General features: G+C 38.9%; 1 protein-coding gene across 1 annotated transcript in view; it reads left to right on the top strand.

The window, feature by feature from the left end:
* LOC147249191 (cell adhesion molecule DSCAM-like) overlaps nt 1-23105 on the top strand; it is a 113431-nt gene that overhangs the window by 1033 nt on the left and 89293 nt on the right. The window lies entirely within an intron of this gene.

Raw genomic sequence — 23105 nt, 5'->3', positions numbered from 1 at the left:
CTATGTCCTGTCTAAAGCAATGTCTTTTAGGGGGCTTCATCATATTAACCTTCACAGCTTCAGTGTAAGAACGTTAATGCATTTTAACATTTAACATCCTTTGATCAAATAGAAAAATTGAAAAGGTGAAAGAGTGTTAATGAAGATTTAGTAATAGGTGCAGCCTGTACTGCAGGAAGAACATTTGAATATATTTTTCTTTTTAATTTTATCATACAATTATATCTTATAGCATTCCAGGCTTTAAAGGAAATTATTTGGTTTTATTCTCTATTTGAAACAGAGAATCTTATTTTTCCTTCCGTCAAACTGCCCTGGGCCTCAGTCTGAGTGTATTTTTCTGCATCATTTTTTGATGCTTAAAGTGTTTATTAAGCCTTTTCAATGAGATTTTAATTGAGATAACTTATAAAAATATGTTTTGCTCATTTATTATTTCTGTTGTGGCAAATTGGAATATCAGCTTGCTTTCTAAAACCATTATTTGTTGAAATTTCAAACCTGCCTCTGAATACAATTTGAAACTCACAATTATTATATCAATGATACTGAATAATTTCTGTATAGATATCTGTTTAATATTTAATTCAAGAATATTTCTAAATCAAGAGGTATGTTAATAAAAAATGTGCTACATTTGCTTGCATGCAGAAGTAATTGATTATTTTTTAATCAATTTGAGTGTCAAATGAATGAATTTGCACATAGGTTTGCATGTTTACCTGAAAAGCTCCATAGAAAGGATTAAAAATGTTGGCTGGGCTTTTTTTCTTGCATTGCACCCGCCATATTAGAAGCACAGACATGGAGTCATTTTGGATTGTTAAAAAAAAAAAAAAAAAAGACAAACCCTATTCACCCTTGCCCAAGTGCACATCTCGCAAAATGAAATCAGATTCAATTTTGTCCACAGTGAATTCCTGAAAAGAGATTTTATAAGTAGCAAATCTGTTTTTTGTGTTGGGGGACTGAGTATTTTTATGGTGGATTCAAGAAGGGTGTGTGAGGAAGGGGGGCAACCAGGAGGACAAGGGGCTGTGGGGTAGGTGGTGCGGTGTGGTGTGTGCGTGTTGGGGGGCAGAAATCAAAAGCTGACTGGGGCTTTTACAAGATTTTTGGGAAGGCAGAAATTAAAAGATTACACATTAATTGTGACGCATCAAGCACAGATGACAGGAATACCATTTTGTGGCCATGCTGAGAACCATTGACGGCAGCTGTGTTTCAGAGGAGAGATGGAATAAAAGCAGTGACTGTGGTGCAGCGAAGGCTCCTTTTTGTAACTGAAGCAAGGTGATTTCTAAGTGAAAGAGAGAGGACACTTGTGTCCATCTGACTCAACACTGGGCTGAAACCTCTGTTTCCTGAGCTCCATGTATTGTTTTGCTAGCGATAGGGTTTATCAGCCTCTTAGGTCCAGGCAACAGCGTTGCAAAATGGCTGCTGCAAGAGACATCTACATGGAAACTTTGAATGGCAGCAGCAGCAGCATGTTAGGATTGTGATGAATGCAGAGCTGCGACTCAGTTCATTTGACAGAAACCCTTTCTTTTAAATCAAACATTCACATGTTGTTTTGCAAACAGAAAGTAGCCAGAGTACATTATGACGATCCTCATGTTCTGTTTGGTGTCGTTGTGTGCCACGCTGAATTGATTGTAGGTTGGATAAAGGGGATGTGATTGTTGATATTAGATAGCATCCGTCCCTGAGCAGTCCTGCAAAGATTAGGCTTACTTGTGCAGCTTCCATTAAGACTAATCTTAATGTAGCTTATTTTTCAAATACAGGCTTTTAGGGCTCTGGACTGGTATAGGCTGCTAAGGTTGTCTCTATGGAGACCTGAGTAATGAGTGCTGCAGTGTGCATGGGCTACGCTGCTCTCTGTTCAGGTGACCCTGGAAATGCTTCCTGATCATTGTGGTTTCCTTTTGATAGATATGGTAGAAATCCTTTAATTACTCACGTGATTTGATGTAAAGGCTTCAACTGAATTGCTGTTTGTGTCGTTATTTGGGTTATCTGTTTGTAGAAAAAACCTTTAAAATATTTCTAAATATGCAGCTCAGTTCTAACTTTATGTTCATTAAAGAATAGGAGCTCCATTTGAATTGCTGCTTGCCAATTTGAGGACACATTTGCAAGCTTGTCTACTGTAGATGTGAAATAGTCACCGATGTTGAGAGTAAAATCTGCTGTGAAGTTCACTTCACCAGTGCTCAAGCTTTTAAACAGCTCTTGAAAAAGTGTCTATTAGGACCTTAATGGAATGAGAACAGCATTTTCCAGTTATGAAGAGATAAAATCGGGGGAAATGGCATAATGTTGTTTTTGCTCAGCCATGCCAGGGGGTTGAAATCTGACACATGCTCAATTGGACGCTAATAAACTGTGTAAATATACAGCAAAGCTCTTCAGTTGGCTCTCAGTGTCACATGAGCATGTGTATTTTTAGCTTAAGTATAGTTTAGTATCGTGTGTGTGTGTGTGTGTGTGTGTGTGGGGGGGGGTCCTATTATAAGTGTGTGTCTGGTACAATTTTGCTTCCCACTTTTTCTTTTCTTCACCCCCAGTTCACATTGTCATGGCAGACTGAACACACTTTTAGAACCTTCGAGTTGAACAACAGTTTTAAAAGATTAAGGACTTAAAATGCTTGGACATCCAAAGCTGTTCTGTTTATTTTGATCATGGAGAGCCCAGGCATGAAATTTACCCTGATAATGACGGCTCAGGATTGACAACGGGAGGAGTAGTAATATATTTCTTCAGTTTCAAAAGTTAGAACATGACACAACCAAACCTCATGAATTAGGATCTATACATCATATTCATTTTATTCTATAAATTCTTAAACAATAAAGAAAGCATGTTTAATCATAGCACAGGTGGGAAGATGGTGGCATGTGAGGATTCAGCTCTCTTGGCAGTATGCAAACTTCGGGCCCTATTTAAAGCATGGCACAAGGTGGTGCTTGGTCAAGCACCAAGCATCATCACTAGTTTCAAGCAGGCACATACAACGTTTTCATGCTAAGCACACTCACCCTTTAACTAGCAAATGACTTGTGGTCCACTTGCACTGACAGATCCTTAAGTACGTTAATGAGATGTTGTCTGGCCCAACCATGGCATATTGCTCTTTTGGAAAACACCAGAAAGCATTTGTACAGACCAAGGACAGGCTGGTTGTTGGTCACTGGTGTTATGTGTTAAGGGCTATTTAAAGGGCACATCAATCAGACAAGCAGATGTGCGGCTTTACAGTGCCGTTTTATTGATGATGACAACGTGGACATAAAACGCGCAACGTGCAATATGCTGCTCCTATATATAAACAAAACATGGAATTTGAATTGAATTAGTAGGTGTCTAATGACTACCTCTTTGCACCATGGTTTGCATTCTGATTACTCACTCTCTAAATGCCAAAAATTAAGCTGAGTACCCCCCAAACACACGGAGCAGAAACAGCGCCATCTGTCAACCACCTGCTGCCATAGATCACTTCAATAGGGCTCCCAGTCTATTTGCTTGGTAGTGCTCCTTGTATCGTCACCATCCACAGGGGCACCACCAGGATTTTTTGCCTCACTATCGCAAGCCACACTAACTGTGTGAACTTAAACGACCAACAGCAGCAACAACAACAACAACAACAACAACAAAATGTCTAAAAACATCAGTGTACAAGTCTCAACCACATCGTCCAGGATAATACATGTCTTCTTTATCTCGCCGTAACTGTTGATTTGAGCTAAATCTAATCAAATCATTACACTCGCAATTAAGTGCCACCCTGAATGCATGCTTAACCAGAAGAGTTACAGCCGGTTCTTTAGCTGTGAATGATCCAACAGACATCGACTCAACACAATGTAAATGGATGTTTTGGATATAGTGGCCATAGGGCACCTTTAGCTTCAGGCTTATTCCTAGATAATGTAAAAGTGGATTATACCAGACAATGTACTTTTTTTTAACAGTGGGGCGTTTTGTTGTTGGCTGTAAGTTGGCATTAGCTTTAAGCTAAATATACATGGCCGGCTCTTTCTGCATTATGTTGGGACAAAGTATTGATAAAATAGGGAAAAACATCTTTGTGAGCACAAGAAAACCTGCCTACTGCATCTGCAAGTACTTGAAAGGTACAGTGGTCTGCATCACTATTGCAAGTCTATTTCCACCATTCATAGATCATCTTTGGATACATGCTGGCATTCTTTTTATCCTCTCTATACTGTCTATCCTGTCTTTCCATTTTTGGAAGCCACATTTGATACTGCCTGTATAAAGTTTATTCTTCCTTTCAACTGCTTACAAGTAGTTGTCTTGCATTAACAAACCCATTTTTTCCTCCTATTTCACTTCTTTGTGACTTCAGCTGTTCTGCAGGAAGAAAAGCCAAGTATATTATACTTGGAGGGAACAGTGGCTAACAACAGGAAAAAACTGTCCATCAGTTTACAAAATCACATTGTCTGGTATAACCCATGTCAATTTTTTTTTAGCTGTGGGCTCCGTAATCTGCAAGCACTTTGATTTTAGCCTAAAACAAACTATTGATAACTCGTCTAATTCAATGCTTTTTACGGTTGAACCAAGGGATAACAGCTGGTAAAATCAGTTGAACAAACTTGACAATTTAACTGTTGTTCGTAGTTGGTGGTCATGGGGCGCCATTAGTTTCAAGCTAAATATGTATGGCTGGCTCAACTTGCATTCTGGAGCACCAGAGAAGTGACGCAGTAGTGAAGAACATCTTTGTGAGCTGATTCCTATTGACACCTATTTGTGAGCACTTGAAACACAAAATGCTCTTTTTGGGTGAAGTATTACATTGATACAAGAAATTATGCTGGTCAAATGGCGCTACTCACTATGCTCCTCACTTGCAACATTCACAAGTCTGCTAGCAAGCATCTTACACTATTGCCTCAGCCAGGACTAAAAAATTGCACCTTAATAAAGAGGGTGGGGATGTTGGGCAGGAGGGGCTCTTTGCATGATTTTTGCTGATGCTACTGCTAAACACAAGAAAATAAAAAATAACCTGTTTAATTTGTACAATGTAAAAAAAAAATACTGTATTTATGAAAAAGTTAATAAATCCTTACAGAAAAAGTTATTTATTATTCTTATATTTTAAGGTGCTTGTCAGTCATGTGCCGATAGAATAGTGAATGTGTGATGTAATGAAATGTAGAGGTCACATTCAGGCCAATAGGAAACAAATCCCTTTAGACGAGTGCCTTTTGCTATTCTCTGTCACTTCAAATCGAGTGAGGGTGGCTTGACGGAGTCACAGCAACCCACATAAACAAACAAAAACACGGCTCCTCAGTAGCCTATTAACATCAAAGACCCAGGCAACACAATGTAGGCCACTGGGAGGCTTTAAATGCTGCCATTTGTTTTTATTTGGTTTGTACTGTCCAGAGTTACTGTATTTACTGACGCTACAGCAAATGCATTAATTACAGAGGTAGAATTTCTCTCATATTTAATGAATTTTAATATGTCACTTTGTGCAAATTAACCATCAATTAGTGATGTTAGGTGCTTCAACTGAGTGTAAGCACTGCTTGGTCTTCTTTGTGATGTCACACAGGCACTCCTTGGAAATGCCTGGTATATTTCACTTTTTCAATCTGGGGAAGGTCACATTGCATTAAGATCATTTGTAGTCACCACCATATTCTAGTAATCATAAATGAAAACTGGCATTAAAAGCTTAGACTGATTTCATTCATTCATTGTTTTTTTTTCTTTTTTTCATTTCTATTTTATTGTCTCAAATGTTACATAGTAAGATTTTTTTTGTTATAAGCCTGAAAAATTTGGCTAAATATTCTACAGAACCTCACATAATGCACTGCTGATTCACAAAATGGTTCAACAGTTGTTAGCTCCAATTTCAAAACTGCTTATTTTCAGTCGGAAATACATTAAAAAAAACCTCAAAGTGGTTGGATAGAAGCCACCAGTATGTATAAATGAGTGCCTATGGGGGTGACATGCTTGGACTATAACCTAGTGTCTGCAGAGACACAATGCACAACTATAAATCGTCTTTAAATTAGTTCTGGATCATTTTAGAAAGTGTGAAGTCGTAAACATACTGCTGGATGATGAAGTTGTGGATTTTTTGAACATGCATTTGTATAGTTTTAGTGTCATAAATTGTTTGTTTGATGGTAGCGTTTTCTAAGTTGTGGAATCACTGAGAAGTTGAGTCCGGAGAAAAAAAAAGTTTTCATAAAAAAATTATGAACAAATGATGACATTTAGGTGAGGTATACTGGATTTAAATCCTTTTTTTAGACATTTGGTTTTGATTAAACAGCAGCCTTTGCAGATGAATACATGGCATCACAAACACTGTTACATGACAGTCTGTTGTCTTGGACTCGCTAATCACACCAGAATTTGCCAGCGCCATTGGGTCAAGAATTTGTGTTGCCCCACTGTGTGTGCTAACGCCTTCGCTGGCTGTTCAGATGGGAGTAGACTCAAGCATATGTTAATAGATGCACATTGAACTGTTGAAGGTTTCATTTAACCCAGACTGTAATGCTTAAGGAGATGATAGTGTGTAGTGAGGCAGAAAGAGGAGGAAGAGTGGGGGGAGAGGGGAATGTGTGCTTGTATACACACACACACACACACACACACACACACACACACACACACACACACACACACATACAGTCTGTTCGTGTTATGTGGTATCTAATGCTCACAGATTCAGATCAAATCAGCCTGGCTCTCCATCCAGAAACTGGGCTATTAAAGGCATTTTTCTTCACTGAAAGGAGTCTGATGAACACAGACCAGTATTTACTGTTTGCTTATTAGAAAAAACACACAAACTAGGTTTCTAGATGACATAAATACGTTCTATGACAGAATATCATTCAAATATTTACCTCTGTTTACACTTAAACTAATCAGTGAGGCAACTGATATAAGATTAATATGAGGATATATGAAATGTCAGGCAAACATGAACTTGAATTTAATAAGGTCAAAGCAAATCGGGCAGAAAAATGTTCTGCAGTCATTAGAAAGCCAGATACCAGAGCAACTGTTAAGAGATTTCCCAGCATGTGTGTGTTTGTGTGTATGTGTTTGCAGTTATGGATGCTTCCTAAATCTGCAACTGTGTAAGCACTGAATTATAACTTGCTGGTATAAAGATAATTATTGTGACATAAATTGTCCTGATAGAAATACAACAAGCTGTTATGTTGACACAGAAAGCAGTTGGAAATACTTGCTGCTTTTGTTTTACAGAAACGGTGGCGAAGCGAATAGGATAGAACTCTGAGCTACAGTAAGACAGCAAAATAAGCGAAATGATCCATGAAGCCATACAAAGTTTGCTGAACTTCTGTTGTTCTGAGATAATTTGGGTTTTGTAGTTTGATTAATTTGGGTTTTGTAGTTTGATTAGTACCTTAGCAAGCTGTACTGCTAACTACACCAAACTAGCATAGACAGGCAACAAAAAAGGCCTGTTTCACTGATGAAACACAGACATTACAGACTAGCCAGCACCAAACTGTTGATCAGCATTTTCCAGGACAGTGCCATGGGACTAAAAAACCAATTGGAAAAAAAGCCCCCATTCAAGCTGGCTTACCAGAACTATGTTTCACTCACTTCACTACCAACATTACTCCTGATAATCAACATGTAATCAAGTCACACATCTGAATCTCGCCTGAGCCTTATTAATCAAGTTTTAGAATATTTTGTTGACATTGTATGGTTAGAAACAATGTTAGCTGACAATGGATTGGCTTACTGAGTAGAATCAGAATGATTTATTAGAATGTTTTATTCATTTATTAACCATTTACTGACAATGACATTTAAAATTTTGCTGTCTGAACCTTTGTATACATGCACTGTATCACACTGCAGCTCCTTGATTTTTTCATTGTTATATATATATTATTTTTAAGTATGGAAAAAGTGCAGAAAAGAATTGTTACAAATACATTTTTTCGTACTTAGAAAAATATTTTCCTTAGTATTTGTTTACCTTGTTTCTACCTCCGTTTGCAAGAGTTCATCATGTTTTGCTCATAAAGCAGGTTTAACACTAACATTAACCATCCGGCTTCTTCACCTCTGATTCAGGAATTACACTTTAAACCTGAAGCAAAGTTTGGTTTGACTTTGCCTTAATGGAGGGGGTTGTTCCTGTTTAGTGAGCAAATCTTTTGTGTCCTTCATATACCTGTATTGTACTTGTAAAGGAGATTGTAAGGTAAAGCCAGACACCGGTGGGTGAACTATTTTAGAACGACTTTACAAGCTGCTTGTTATTTGTCTGTCCTACTGAACATTGTTTATTTGATGTCTGCTGGCATGACCGGGAACTTAACAAGATGACAATTAGTTGTAGCAGGCTGTTGCCTGTCTGCTTTCAACATAAAGTAGGCCAGTAGGTTAATGCTGTGGCTGCCCAATACAGGTAACTCCAGGATTTAAGCTGTTGTTGTCATGCATGAAGAAATTAAAGACAACAGAAGAAAAATCACACCTCTCTGATGCAGAATAACACAAGTATATTATATAGTCATAGCAATTTTTGTTCATACAGTTGGTAATAATAGGCTGTCAAAACTTCAAAGTGAAGGGAGAGGAAGGCTGACAAGGTGTGTTTGAAGGATGCCATGATTCTTTCCATTTTGAGGTCACAGTTTTATTTGTTTTTTTAGATTTTCAATCTAAAAATATAAATCAGCAGACAAACATGCTTTTGATAGCCTATCAAGTCTTGATTTTTAAAAACCTGATCATTGTAATTTGCAGTTAATTTTTATATAATAATATACTATAAATAATATATAATAATATTATTTTAGACCATATCCCACTAGAGTGGGATTCTTGTTCAGCTGATATATCTTCGCATGTGGCAGTTGCTAAATGCTGCGGAATTCCCGCGGAATGTCTGTGTTTTCATATTCTTTTTTTTTTATTGTTTCACTTCCTTTTGATGGTCAAAATTGAAAATTCATTTCAGTCATTAAAAAACAAAGCAAAACAAAACAAAAACTCTGATATTTCACCAAAGTCTGAGCTGCCCAAACCCTTTTCCGTGTTTTTGGCTTCTCTGAGCAGTTTTCCTGAGAAACAAAAATGTGCACGTTGCCTGATGTGACATGAAAGATTCTGAAGCATCTAAATTTTGGCAGGACTTTGCTTGATATTTCGAACTGGAATCTTCCTGTATGTGTCATACTTGTGTAGTTCCTTGAGGAGGTTGTTCCAAGGATAAAGGTGACAAACAACCAAAGAAACCCACAGAGACTCTGCCTGTTCATATTCCTCTTGTCCCCACACATACACATGCACTGCACATACATTGTTACAGAACAAAGACATGGAAATTAGCATGTGCTGTTCCTCTACAAGGAAGGAAGTTTCTTCTACTCCCCTACCAAAATGAGGGTACAAAAATTCACTCGGCAGCTGTAATTGATATTATTAAATCGATAGAATATGAATTCTGTGAAAAGTAAGAAAACAATGTATGATAGAATGGACAAAAGAAAAGTACAGTTTAAACCTGTCTGTTCCTGGCGGTTTGCACCCTGTACTGCTTGTTTTGTAAGAAGAATATTGAGTTGACATGGGATTGTTTGAGTTACAGCCGGGGTTATGTTGTTTATAGGAACAAATGTGGCATCCTTTTTTTTTCTCCTTTATGTCTTTCTTTGAGAATAAGTGCTAATAAAACTACAACGTGTAAAATAAAAGATGACTTTTTGGAAAACAATGAAACATACAATGTACATACTTACAAGTCAAGACTGGCCAAGTGGGCCTGCCAGTTAAGATGAATAAATAAATAATTATGCTAATAATATTGACAGGCCTTATAATGAAAAAAAGGTAATAATGTAAGCTATTTTAATCTAAATCACTGATTATGCTGTTTTCTTTCTCTCTTTTAAAAAATTTTTTTTTGAATATGCAGGGTTCTTTTTTCATAATTTGATTAAGTGACAGAGTGACATCACTTTGGAATGAGTGACATGAAAAAAATGAAGAGGCATCCATACAGTGGTGCACATCCAAAAAAAAAAAGTAACAACACAATTTATGTTCACAATTATAAGCACTAAAGATAACATAAATTTATTTACTTTCAATTCATTTTACTGAACTGTGTACCACTATCAATATATATACATATATCCAAACCATACTGATTAGCATTCTGAATGCAGCTCTGCTCCTCTTGCCTGAAATGTGCAACATTTTTAAACATTCTGACAAACGTTTCATTAAAGTGTTGCTACATCCCATCTTCATTCCGCCTCTGTCTCCGCTCTATCAGGCCTTCCCCAGAAGTGATTATGCTAATTGCTGTTTGATCAGATGATTAAATTATAATTTGATTCATCCAGGGCGCTAAACGTTCTGAATACATTGATGCGTGTTTTGCTGCCTGGCACTGTTTGCCCAGCCTCTCCTGTCGCCAGGCAGGCAGTCTGTCACGCCACCCCGGAGCAGGAATGGAGAAGACGTATGCAAGTCTGCAATGGTAGGCAGTTAGGAGCATGAATGAAACTCTGGTTTTGATGTACTGTGCTCTAGTAATCACAGAACACATGATGATTAATAAAGCATCACTGGTGTCTGTGTTCAGATTGAGTGCAGCTCTAATGCAGATGGCTGCCATTTTCCCAGCCATTGCTTGTCTCTGTTCCTCTCAATTGATCATGTATCCATCAGGGTGATTTATAATAGTGCTGTATAGACAGCATGCTGAAGGTCTAAATGAAGAGGGTCCTATATTGTATCCTCATTACTCTAAGGTCTCAAGTTTCAGTGAATAAAGGTGTGGATGATATGAAAAACTAAGACACATTGGCTTGTGTTTGCATAGTAGCAATAAGAGAGGTCTTGTCAGAGGATGCTGTTGCCTTTGTGGCAAATGGAGGACTGCGAAAGGGAGGGGGTGTTTGTCAAAGTGGGGGCTGATATTTTTCTGAGCAGAATGGCTGTGAGCAGAGGGCAGCGATGTCTAGTCAACTGACCCACAATCCCATTTTAACCTCAGGGTACTATTTTGCCTTACACTGTCAACTGCTTTGCTGATTTTAACCCGTTTCTTCTCTCCTGCAAATGGCCTTTATAAATCACCCAGAAGATAGAAAAAAATAATAAGATAAATTCATGAATTAGATAGAAAAGTAGAAATAAAACTAAAAGTCATAGTAAAATGACAAAGCCATATAAATATTTCTCTTTTATGAGTAATTCAGGCAATTTAACATTCTATTAATCTACTGTGATGCAACCATCCATTGATCATCCCTCAATCCATTTTCTAACATTTATCCTGTTAAGGGTCACAGAGGGCTGGAGCCTATCCCAGCAGCCTTTGGGTGAGATGCAGGGTTCACCCTGGACGGGTCACCAGTCCTTCGCAGGGCCAACACATAGAGACAAACAACCATTCACACTCACAGCCACACCTACGGTCAATTTAGAGAATTCAATTCACCTTGTCCCCACTTGTATGTCTTTGGACTGTGGGGGGAAGCTGGAGTACCCGGAGAGGACCCATACAGGCACAGGGAGAACATGCAGACTCCACACACGAATAGAAATCTCGAGCCAGGGCTCGAACCCACAACATTTTTGCTGTGCTGACCATTGCACCGCTGCCCGATGCAACTATATGATACATTTTTTGTAATTTTTTAATAATAGTAATCTTTAATACTTAGTTTCACATCCCAAGCCACAATGTATTCCAACCCAAGTGTTTTTTGTGCTTAAACCTAACCAGACTATAAACATAGCCTTGACAATCACAAAACACCATGACTTTGCAAGAGTGCATTATCTGAGGTTTGTTGATCAGCCAAATACCAACATTTTGCTCAATACTTCACCCAATAAATGAATTTTGGAGACTGTCCTCCCAAGAAATTGACACACAGGGTTGTTTATTAAAGCAGCTCACCAAGATTTAAGAATAAACATGGCCTTCATGCAGCCGCACAAATAATGACAGTTAGAATGTCATTTTTGTCTGAAAATTCACTGAAAGTAGAAGCGGATATTTGTTTTGCTCCATATCAGTGGTGACTGTACTAATTTAATTGAGTTGTAGTTTAACCTCAACCACGATAATTTCCTAACCCCAAATAAGTGACTTTATGCCGAATCTTAACCAGAATTCAACCACAGCACCATCTAAATGATCATAAAATACTGCATATTCTGCCCAAGGGAAAAGGGCTTTCCAGTGTCTTGCCCTCAGATGTCAAAACCCATGACAGCTATTGGATTTTGTCAGCACAGATCATATAGTACATTCATGAAATCACAATAAAATGTTGCGCAAATTGGGGCATTAGTTTAGGAAATGGGTTGTATTAGAGAGTTAAACTGCCTCTCCAGATGTGTGAGGACTTGTTGGAATTTTGTCTTTCAAGTACTCACAAATAGGTCTTCTGAAGTCTCAAAGATGTCCCTCTCCCCATCATGTCTTTGTGACTCAAGAATACAGACGGAGTCAACTACATATTTAGCCTGAAGCAAATTCTGATTGATGGTTAACAACAGCTACAGTAACAAAACAACAGAAAACTGATCAAAAATATTTACTAACAAAATTTCAAGCCATACTCATCATATAACCAATGATACTGAACATATGACTGGATAAAGATGTGAATTAGAACACCACCTGATCTTAAGAATTTGTAAATGGACATTTTTGGACAAATAGCTGTTGCTCCATTGTCATTATCCTCTAGAAGGCAGGAGTCAGCCACAAATGGATTTCTATTTATTTATTTTGATGGAACAGCGCAAGTTAATGAACATTTCTTGTGTCAATCAAGACAGTGTAAACATTTTACAGTATAGCCAGAGGCAAATTTCAATCCAGCCATTGTCCTGAGATAGGACATATCTATATCTATATATATATCTATATCTATATCTATATCTATCTATATATATACATATATAGATAGATAGATAGATAGATAGATAGATAGATAGATAGGACATATATATATATATATATATATATATATATATATATATATTTATATATGTGTGTGTGTGTGTGTGTGTGTGTGTGTGTGTGTGTGTGTGTGTGTGTGTGTGTGTGTGCGTGCGTGTGTGTGTAAGACCGGCACGTTGGCGCAGTGGTTAGCACTGTCAAGAAGGTTCTGGGCTAAAGCATGGAATCTTTCTGTGTGGCGTTTGCATGTTCTCCCTGTGCCTGTGTGGGTTCTCTCTGGGTACTCCGGCTTCCTCCCACAGTCCAAAGACATGCAATTGGGGACGAGGTTAATTGGATACTCTAAAGTGATGACGGCTGTGAGTTTGAATGGTGGTATGTCTATATGTCTTGGTCCTGTGAGGGACTGGCAATATGTACAGGCTGTACCCCATCCAAAAGTGAGAGGCGTGTGTACACACACAGACACACAGACCTATATATACATATATATGTGTATACATATACAGTATACACACCCACATATGTATATATATATATATATATATATATATATATATATATATATATATATATATATATATATATACATATATATATATATATATATATATGAGAGAGACAGAGAGAGAGAGAGAGAGAGAGAGAGAGAGATTGGTTAAATCAAGACGATCTGACTGAAGGCCTATACAGAACAGTGGAGGTGACTGTGCAACTCCTTGGTATATGCCGCACATGATATTAACTTGGGCTTTTGGCTTTGACTTGGCTGGTCTGTTGGCTGGTCAGCATCCACCAGTAGATCTTCTTTGGGTACAACTCAGCTTTGGTATTTGTTGGAGGTTCCAGGATTCAATGAAGCTGCATTACTCCTTTTTGGAAAAACTCAAAGGTGCGTTCAAGTCCCTTTGGGTATTGAAAGTTGAGGGCATATATAAACCCAAACAGTAAGGCACAGGCAGATACACTGTAACACCATCTATGACAATACCTATGTCTGCAGGTGAAGCATAAGGGTCACCTTCTGAACGGATAACAAAAAATCACCATGGACGGCTACTCCAGTTCTTCATTTTCAACTCCTTAATTATGTTAAAACATGCGTTAGCATTACCATATTTTAGTCTTTAGCTTTAATGTAGCTTGCTAAACTCTGCAATATAGCCCTATTTCCAAGAATGCCCTTGCTGGTCAATAACAATTCTAAAACAAGAGGCAGCTTTACCATTTGTTGCCATATTGAATACAGTGGCTGCAGTATTCTATATTTGATACTACTCTGCATATACATATACTAACATTTATTTGTGATTAAGCATTATAATGTGCAATGTAATCTTTTTTCACAGAAATAACAGAAAAATAACAGAGAAGCTTGAAAATGAACTTGTTTCTCTGTCCTGCTTGTGAGCATATGACGTCCCCAAAGATAGTGTCTTTGTACTGGAGCCTTACCCTTCCAGACAATGCACATGTTCTCTTGATATCACTGATGAGGTCTTCCAGGGAATCTGGAATTCCACCCAGAACAATTCGTATGGAGTTGTCTTCACACAGGACAACTTTCCGTCAAATTGTTCAATTACACAGTCATTTGAATTGTCACCTGCATCAGCAATGGGATTTGTAACTATCCCAGGTTTGAAATTGTTCACAGTTTCAGATTTATGCTTTCTCCATTTGTGAGTTTTAAAAGTCCTGTAAACATTTGTTTTGTAGGAGCAACCCACATAGACACAAGAGACTTCCTCAAAGCTCTTTAAATGTTGTGCAATATGAGAAAAAAGTCAGATTCTGAGGACTGCTGATTTTTCTCACAGATCTGGCATCTAAAGAAAAGATCTTGTTGAGTATTTGTTGATACAGAAGGATGGCATCTGGAAAACTGACTCAGCAGAGCATTCCAGGTTTTGAACAAGCATGGGAAGTTAAAGGAGGACCATGGGTAAGAATGGCCACGTCCACAATGCCTGTGATCAAGCCTGAAATATTGCAGAAGATGAGATCTTCTTGTAAATGACTGGCCACAGTCTGCAGTTCCACATTCACTAGGGACACAGGAAATATGTACAATCACTGTTCATACTGTGGATATTTGGCTGAGAGCAGGAAATACCTAAAATAAACAAGGTTACCTGTCTCACAGTCAATGCCTCTCCATCATATCTTATAAAGAAGGATCTTACCTGAGCAAGCAGCTTTGACCGCAACTGACAACTGGGGAGCACATTAAAAAGATGAAAGCAAAAAACAAATGGATGAAAGGGACAAATCAGAAAAAATGCTTGTACATCTCACGAAATAACAGCATGGTTCTGCTCATTTTTATTTTTCAAAGAATATCTACTTTATAGTTTTTTTTTAATTTTGTATGTCTGGACAAACCTTGGTTTGACTTGATGCATGAAGGCTTTGAACAAACAAATTAAATATGTTTCTGTACAAACTATATTATTAGTAATCTCCATTAGATTCAGACTTTATCTACCAGTGCATCTAAAACTATATTTTTGATTCCCCTATCTCCACAACATGAAATATGCAATTCCCTTTACATTGCCATTTACAAGTTTATTCCCCAAACAGCGCCATTTTCTTGTTTTTGGAGTGGGTGACAAGTGCATTCAGTGCTCCCACTACCCAGTAAAATGAAGCACTGTAGGACTAAAAATGAACTGAAAAATTACAGTATCTTGGAAGAAATAGAGCAATTATGTGTAACATTGCTGCCTATTATATGTGAATATAGCGTTAGCAGAGATGTTCATAAAAACAGAAGCGTGGCAATTGTAATATCAGAATATGGCTAATGTTAACACGCTAACTTGGCATGGCCGATTACAATGTGACTCACATATACAAGTAACGCTACACAACACAGCCTGGTGTGTCTATTAATCACTGAGCACGCAGTGTCATTGACTTACCTGACAGCAAAAATTTCAAACACAATTTATTAAGCAACATTGCTCACTAGGCCTCAAGCAGATTACTAACAAGCTATAAGCATATTAGCAGTAGCATTTAGATTTTGTATCAAACGTACATAACAGTCAAAATCCTACACAACAATGGCATTACTTGACAGGCTACTCATGGGCTGATATGAATTTTTTCCTTGAAAACTTGAATGAAGTGATGACTCAGAGCAACAATAAAGTCCGCCAATACAACAATACAACAAGGCTGTGAGCTTGACTTGACTAATGTTTCATTTTCCTTATGTCAGAGAGGTGCGTAGTGGATGCAAAGGAGGCTTGAATGTGATTTTATTAATGTTGATTGACCAATAATTTATTCTTAAGTTCTGATTTATTATTTTCATTTGACCAAAACATAAAAAAATACATTAGATGACCAATTATATTATTTTCAGCCAAACTAATGGGAAAAAGTATCTGGAATCAGTTTAATGGCTGTTTAGAGTTTAGAGACTGGAACAGACTGGTGACCTGTCCAGGGTGTACCCTGCCTCTACCTCAGCGTCAGCTGGGATAGGATCAAGCCCCCCTGCAACCTTTACCAGATAAGCAGTATAGAAAATGAATGGATGGATGGATCTATTATCGAGTATTTGGTCATTTTCCTCAAAAGCACGGGAAAATCGTGTAATTTATTGGTAAAAATGTGTATCAACACTGATGTAAACCCGCAACTAAATTGTACTTTTCAAAGTCAGACTAACTTGCCTAGGAAATAGTAGTACTAGGAAATATGGTTGGGAATCGATTTACTTCAGCATGTAAATACTTAAGTTGGCCCAAACTGGCCAGTAGTTGAACAACAAACAGTCACTGGGGTATCATCATGGCGGGAACAACTATGGCAGAGGTAACAATGCCTCAGCTTAAGAAGTTGTCTGAATTTTTTCAGTGGTCTTTGAATTTATGTTGGCCATTCAATGGTGCAGCGTGCTAACTTGCTTCGTATGTGATGGAAAATTTCAACCTAGTCTGACTGCCATCTGCCTTCAGGGGGCATAATGCCACCTCCAGTTCCACAGGAGGATATACTTTGGTGATTAAATCTATTCTTCCCCAATCATGTATGCTGGTACACTGACAGTAGTACAATGAAATGGTCTATCAAGCTGTAACTATAGCTCGACTGCTACTGTGCATGTAAAACCCACACACTGTTGCCACCTTCACACAGATGCTGTGAAAGGTGCATGCCAACCCATTCATTAGGAGAAATCCAGACTTTACCTCAAGGACATACATGTTGCTGGGGGATCAAATTAGTAACCTTTAGATAATTAGACGGCCACTCTACCAACAAGCCATGTTGCACACTTTCCTTTTTCTTTCAAGTTTGCTGATCATGGTATAATGTACTGTAAATAAAATTTTAAAACAGTGTTAGATTCATCTTAATCTATTTCTGCATAGTGCTGCCACATACTGTGGTGTTTCAACTTTTTTGGACATCTTTTGTGAGACTGGCCCGACTGAGCTTCGAAGTGCTGCTAGACACAATTGTTTACTTTTGGACAGAGCTAAAGGCTAAGTTTTCCTCTGCTTTCCATATTTTTTTCTAAGTTAAGCTAGTCTGTTTATAGGTGTAGCTTCATGTTTGCGACGAAGGCATGAGAGCATTTGCTGAACTTTTCTTCCTTAATTATTGGTGAAGAAGGAAAGGAAAGGAATGGAAAGGCAAAAAACAAACAGGTTTTCCAAAAAATAACTATGAATGCAAATTTGATTGATCTCAAACGTTAAGTTTTAAAAAAATCTTTGGGCTCTCAACATTGCTAAAGATTCATGCTTGATGGACTTTGAGCTCTTTGCAAAATTAGATTAGGTAGATATTTAAGAAACGTCAACCTGGAGTAACCTGTAAGTATTTGGACTGAACGAACAGTGCTGTGTCAGGCTACTATTGGCTCTTAGCTGCTGTATTTGTTGGTTATAATTAGGCTCAATACTGCTCTATATAAGCATGACACTAGAATGATCACTAAGTTTTTGATTAGCACAAACTCATATTCACTTGGAATCCTTCCTAAAGCTGCTTCATGGCATTTCAGTGGGGTGCAACTTGTGAAAGGCAAAGGCACATAATGAATATCTCAAATGGTTGTTTTTCCCTCATTGGCTTTTTCCTCTTGATGAGTTTTTGCACATAAGCTTCTGTGTTAGCGTCCAGAGTTTGTTCTCTCAGGAGTTCCTCTGCCATCTTCATTTACCTCCCTCCCTCCTCTATCTCCCTCTGTCTTAGCTGAATTGTAGCATTAGTCCCTTCCCACATTGGTGATATTACTTCGGTCCTCTAAGTCCCAGCACTGTACATGGGAGCTCCCTCTTCTCCTGTTGACACTCATGTAAATGTGCATTCATATGCATCAACTAACCCACTTTGCAATGACTCTGGTCCCCTACCCCAGAGAGTTGACAGGATATCATTGGTTTTACATAGCATCTGCATGGTGCTGAGCACAACGCTCAACTATTATTCATGAAGGAAAATTGGGAGCCGATGATTTGGGAGAGTTACGGGACTCTGTTCTCTGATCTGTGCATCTCTGCTTGTTTTACCACATAATGTTTAAGCCCCAAGGCAGGATAGGAGGGGTGGAGGTTGTGGGTGCAAAGAGGGGGGCGGCGGCTGTTTACTTACTGTCATCATGAGGCCATTCTGTCCTCTACCCATGTCCACCCCTCCTTTTTTGCCTCACCCAGCCCCCATTCTCTCCTCCTTAGGCGGTATCTGCCTTAATTACCTACATTGTCTGCCATGAGCTGTCAGTGTGGCTCAGCGCTTGTTTCTCTCTGTAAAGTAGCCTTAATGTCTTGATGCCCACTGTAGCACTACGACCTGCTGAGGGCCAACTGGACTCCATGTTTAAATACATCTGCAGCTTTGATCTGTGCTAATAGTTGATACAGTGCAATAAAATCATCGAAGGGAGAGACTATTAGGCCAACGTTGCAAAAAGTTGAGTGTGAGCAATCGAGAATATGAAATAGCATCACTTTGCATTTTGTCATTTCAACAAAGAAGGAAGAAGCTCATGAGCATATTCACCTCAAGTTGATTAATGTTGCATCTTTGAGGTAAACGGGGTGAGCAAAGACCCCTGACACATCAGTGGGCTAATGCACAGGCTAATGCATAGGCCTATTTATGTTGCCTGTTAGTGGGACTTGTATTGATCAGACATTTACTTAAATAAATTGCCTGGGTGCTTTGGAAGCGACCATTGATGGGGTTTGTCAGATTGACGGTTCAGTGATCTTACAGAGTGCTCATTACGGGGAAAATAAAACCTGGTTGTTTATTCTTTTGAAATCATTCACAATGTTTGGCTTTTTTTAGATTTGAGAGATTGTTTCATTCTTTATAATCTTAATGTTTCATTTGAAACATATCTACATGTGCTGGTTAAATATTCTCCGTAAATGGTGTCAGGCCTTGACTCCTCTGCCTGTCAGCCAAGGACATGTCAGCCTCCGTGTTGGTGGGCACCCAGACATTAACGCTCACCCCCCACATCCTTCTGACACGCCCGCATGCACTCTCCTTGACCGAAGCATGTCTGGTGCCCTTGAGCTCCAAACACAGTTATAGAGGCTCCACAATGGGGGGAATCGCATGAGGAGTCACCTGCAATCCACCATTAGGGGCTTCAGCTAGGCCTGCCACCAATAGGTGCTGACATCTGGGGCTCTGTCGAGCATTTTTTCATACAGCAAGAAGGAGCCCACCGCTTCCCCCAGCCCCTCCTCTTTGCCGGTCAAACTGAAAATACAAGGAAAAAAAGAGTCCATCTATTATACATGTGTTGAATTCATAATTGAACAATATCACGTATTCCTCTTTGTGGTTTTGGCTCATGAAGAAGTGATGGTGATAAGACGGGCCCTGGCATATGGTAACTGTTAGTAAGAGCATGTGTGGGCATGCAGGCACTGCAGTGGGTTGATATTGTAATTGTAACTGCCATATCAGGGAGGGGGGGAGACTGGTATAATACATTTATGCATTTGATGAATTTGATAAAAAGATAAGATTGCAAACCCTTTGTGTGTACCCCAGCAGGAACAAAGTTGACTGACCTGTGGAGGCCTGGTTTTTGTTGTTGTTGTTGTTGTTTTTTTAGTCTGCAGATGTGTTGAGGACATTTGTTTTGCATTTTGCACTTGGGTTTCAGAGCCTGTACAGGAATCATGGGCAGGGCACCATAGAGGCTATTTTATCTCCCCTGTAGTCACCAGTTGCCTCAACTACCAGCCACCAAATGGAAGATACAGATTGATATATGTGAACAATGATAGATGAGCGTGAGCTTCCTAAGCAGAGCTGTAAGTCTGCATATAGCAAAAGAAGACAGCTTTAATCACAGATCAACATCCAGAGACATCACATTGATGTGAGGTGAATGTGACGGTGACCACCAAAATCTTTGAATTTCATCCTTGAATCCCAGTGGATATTTGTGGCAAATCTTAAGGGGTTCCATCAAGAGACTGTAGAAATAGCACATTCCCAAGAATGTCCAAATGGACATACAGATGGACAACCCAAAACCATAATGGCGTACATTATTCACTGGCACAGAGACATAAATTAAATCATAAAACAGTGGTTTTAGCAGAGGTCGCCTTTGTGGAGGAATTCAAATCAGGTCGAGTCAAGTTTATTCATAAAGCACTTTTCATATGACAGGAGAAACACATTGTCCTTAAAAATATTGAAAAAGTTGTCTCACGTGACAAAAGCCAAGTTTTGTGAAAATTGGCTACATAGGTTTTCGGTAATTCTACAGAAAGGCAGACAGGACTGAAGACATGGTTGAGGAAATGAATTTAAAAAATGAATCTGCCACGAGAGAAATCAACAAATATATTTTGAAATCTGACCCAAGCAGCCAACCAGTCTAACTATCGATAGGGTTTGCATAAACCTTTCATCTCCTCTTTCAAGATACATAGTCAGCTCTTGTTTTGATCTCACTGTTCAATATCTCCTATTACTGCAAAAATATTCTCACATATCTCCATGATGCGCATTTGTCTGTGTTAGATTTTACAGTCTCATGACAGCCATTAATGAGATTATTGCTTAATGGTGCTGTAAACAAACATGCTTGATGACAGCCAACAGCCTCCCTCGTGTTGTCTCCTATGCTTGCAAGCAGCAGTTACATTCCACTGGGTTGGTTTGTCTCATGCCATTCATTTACAACTGCATATTGAAGAAATATCCACCAAAAATATAGATTCATGTCCTCGTTTGAATATCTACTAATTAATGTGCACTGAAATGGCTGCTGTTGGTAATAGTGAAATAGAGAGTAATGCTTGCTTGCTTAAGCAACAGTATTAAGGCCCTGCGTGTGTGTGTGTGTGTGTATGTGTGTGTGCAACCATGTATGTACGTGTGCAGGGGACTCAGCAAGGTCTAGTTACTGGATGATGAATACACACCTGGAACCTGGGCTTTGAAACACACATACTCTTCTTTCCTGTGTATTGTTTTCTGCACCTGTATCCTTGTGTAAAGGAGGGCAGGCTCTAAAAGTGAGAGACTGGGTCACAGGGGCATGAAGGACAGATGGAGGTAATAGAGGAAAACAAAAGCAGACCTGGAAAGAGGCATGTTGAGAATGAGCAGAGAAGGAAGGTTTGAAGGATGCAGAAGGGGCACACTTTGACCTCTGCTATGACATCTCTCCTAGCCCTCTTCCCTGTCTTTACATTCTCCTTCTGTCTTTCTGCTAATAGCAGCCCATGTGTCGCTGTCTGAGTGCTTTCCAGCTCTCCCGCCTCCCCACTCAACCCCTGCACTCACTGTTTTCCTTGGCATTGCACTAAAAAATAAATGTGCTGCTACTGTATCTATTTAAACTATTGGGATCTTGCAGGATTTTGTATCCATCAAGTTTTCTTATCTTAAGAAATCAGCCATGCAGAAATGGGAAGTGGTGGTTGGTTGGGAATGGGGGTCTCAATTTTTCATGAGTCAAAGCGGATTGAGACAAAAGCAGTTATGAGGCCACCTCTTTTACCCAACCAGTCACCTTTCAAACAAACTCAGACTTGAGGCTGCATGATGGCTCCAGCACCCCTGGGCCTCCTCCCCTGACACCTCAATAATGATATACTTATATGTAATTATATATCATTTATAATAGTACTACAGTCAACTACAGTATATTTGCTGGTCATTTTTGAGTCCCACTTGATGTTTGTACTATGTATGAAAACAATTCAACATTGAGTCCCAGTCAACATTTGTTCCAAATTTGTAGAAACACATTCCAGGTGTTGCCAAGATATTGTATTGACAATTAAGGGACAAATGTATGGACAACCTGAAAGTAAAATGCCTCCGGCCTGCAGCTGTCACTGGCACAGAGGCATGTAAAAAATGTCATTTTTACATTAGGTTTGGTTCTTAGGTTTAGATATTTGCTGCTCTTTGCTGTGACAGCAAGGTAATTTGTAATAATGTATCATTAAATAGACAAATATACTTTCCTGATGAATGTATTTGTAGTAGAAATGTGTAAACTGGAATGTTACATTTACCATCTGACAATATTTCCCAACATTGAAAAATGTGAAAAAGATATCAAAAGTAAAAGGAGAAATAAATCAGTGGTAATGCTTGTTAAACAGGTGCTTTGCTATATCACACCTTTTGCACAGGGTGGCACGGTGGTGCAGTGGTTAGCACTGTCACCTCACAGCAAGAAGGTTCCAGGTTGGAGCCCCAGCTCGGGCATGGGGTCTTTCTGCGTGGAGTCTGCATGTTCTCCCTGTAAATGCATAGGTTCTCACCAGGTAGTCTGCTTTCCTCCCACAGTCCAAAGACATCAAGTGGGGACTAGGTTAATCGAATACTCTAAGTAGGTGTGGCAGTGAGTGTGAATGGTTGTCTGTCTATATATGTTGGCCCTGCAAAGACACACTGTATGACCCTCTAGGCTAAACAGACATGGGATATCGGAACTGGAAATATTGTAATTGTGTTCTGATACTGGCATTAATCAGATCAGATACTGAAATGATTTATGTAGCGTTGAACAGGGATGTGGGAGGGATGCGCTGCCATGCAGCAGAATGCATCAGTGGTGAGGTTCATACAC

Source organism: Aulostomus chinensis, chromosome 15, assembly GCF_037954235.1.
Source record: "Aulostomus chinensis isolate RoL2024-O1b breed Wild chromosome 15, RoL_Achi_v1.0, whole genome shotgun sequence".
NCBI lineage: Eukaryota > Metazoa > Chordata > Actinopteri > Syngnathiformes > Aulostomidae > Aulostomus > Aulostomus chinensis.
The sequence above is the reverse complement of the archived record's forward strand: the minus strand, read 5'-3'. Positions and strand labels throughout refer to the sequence as shown.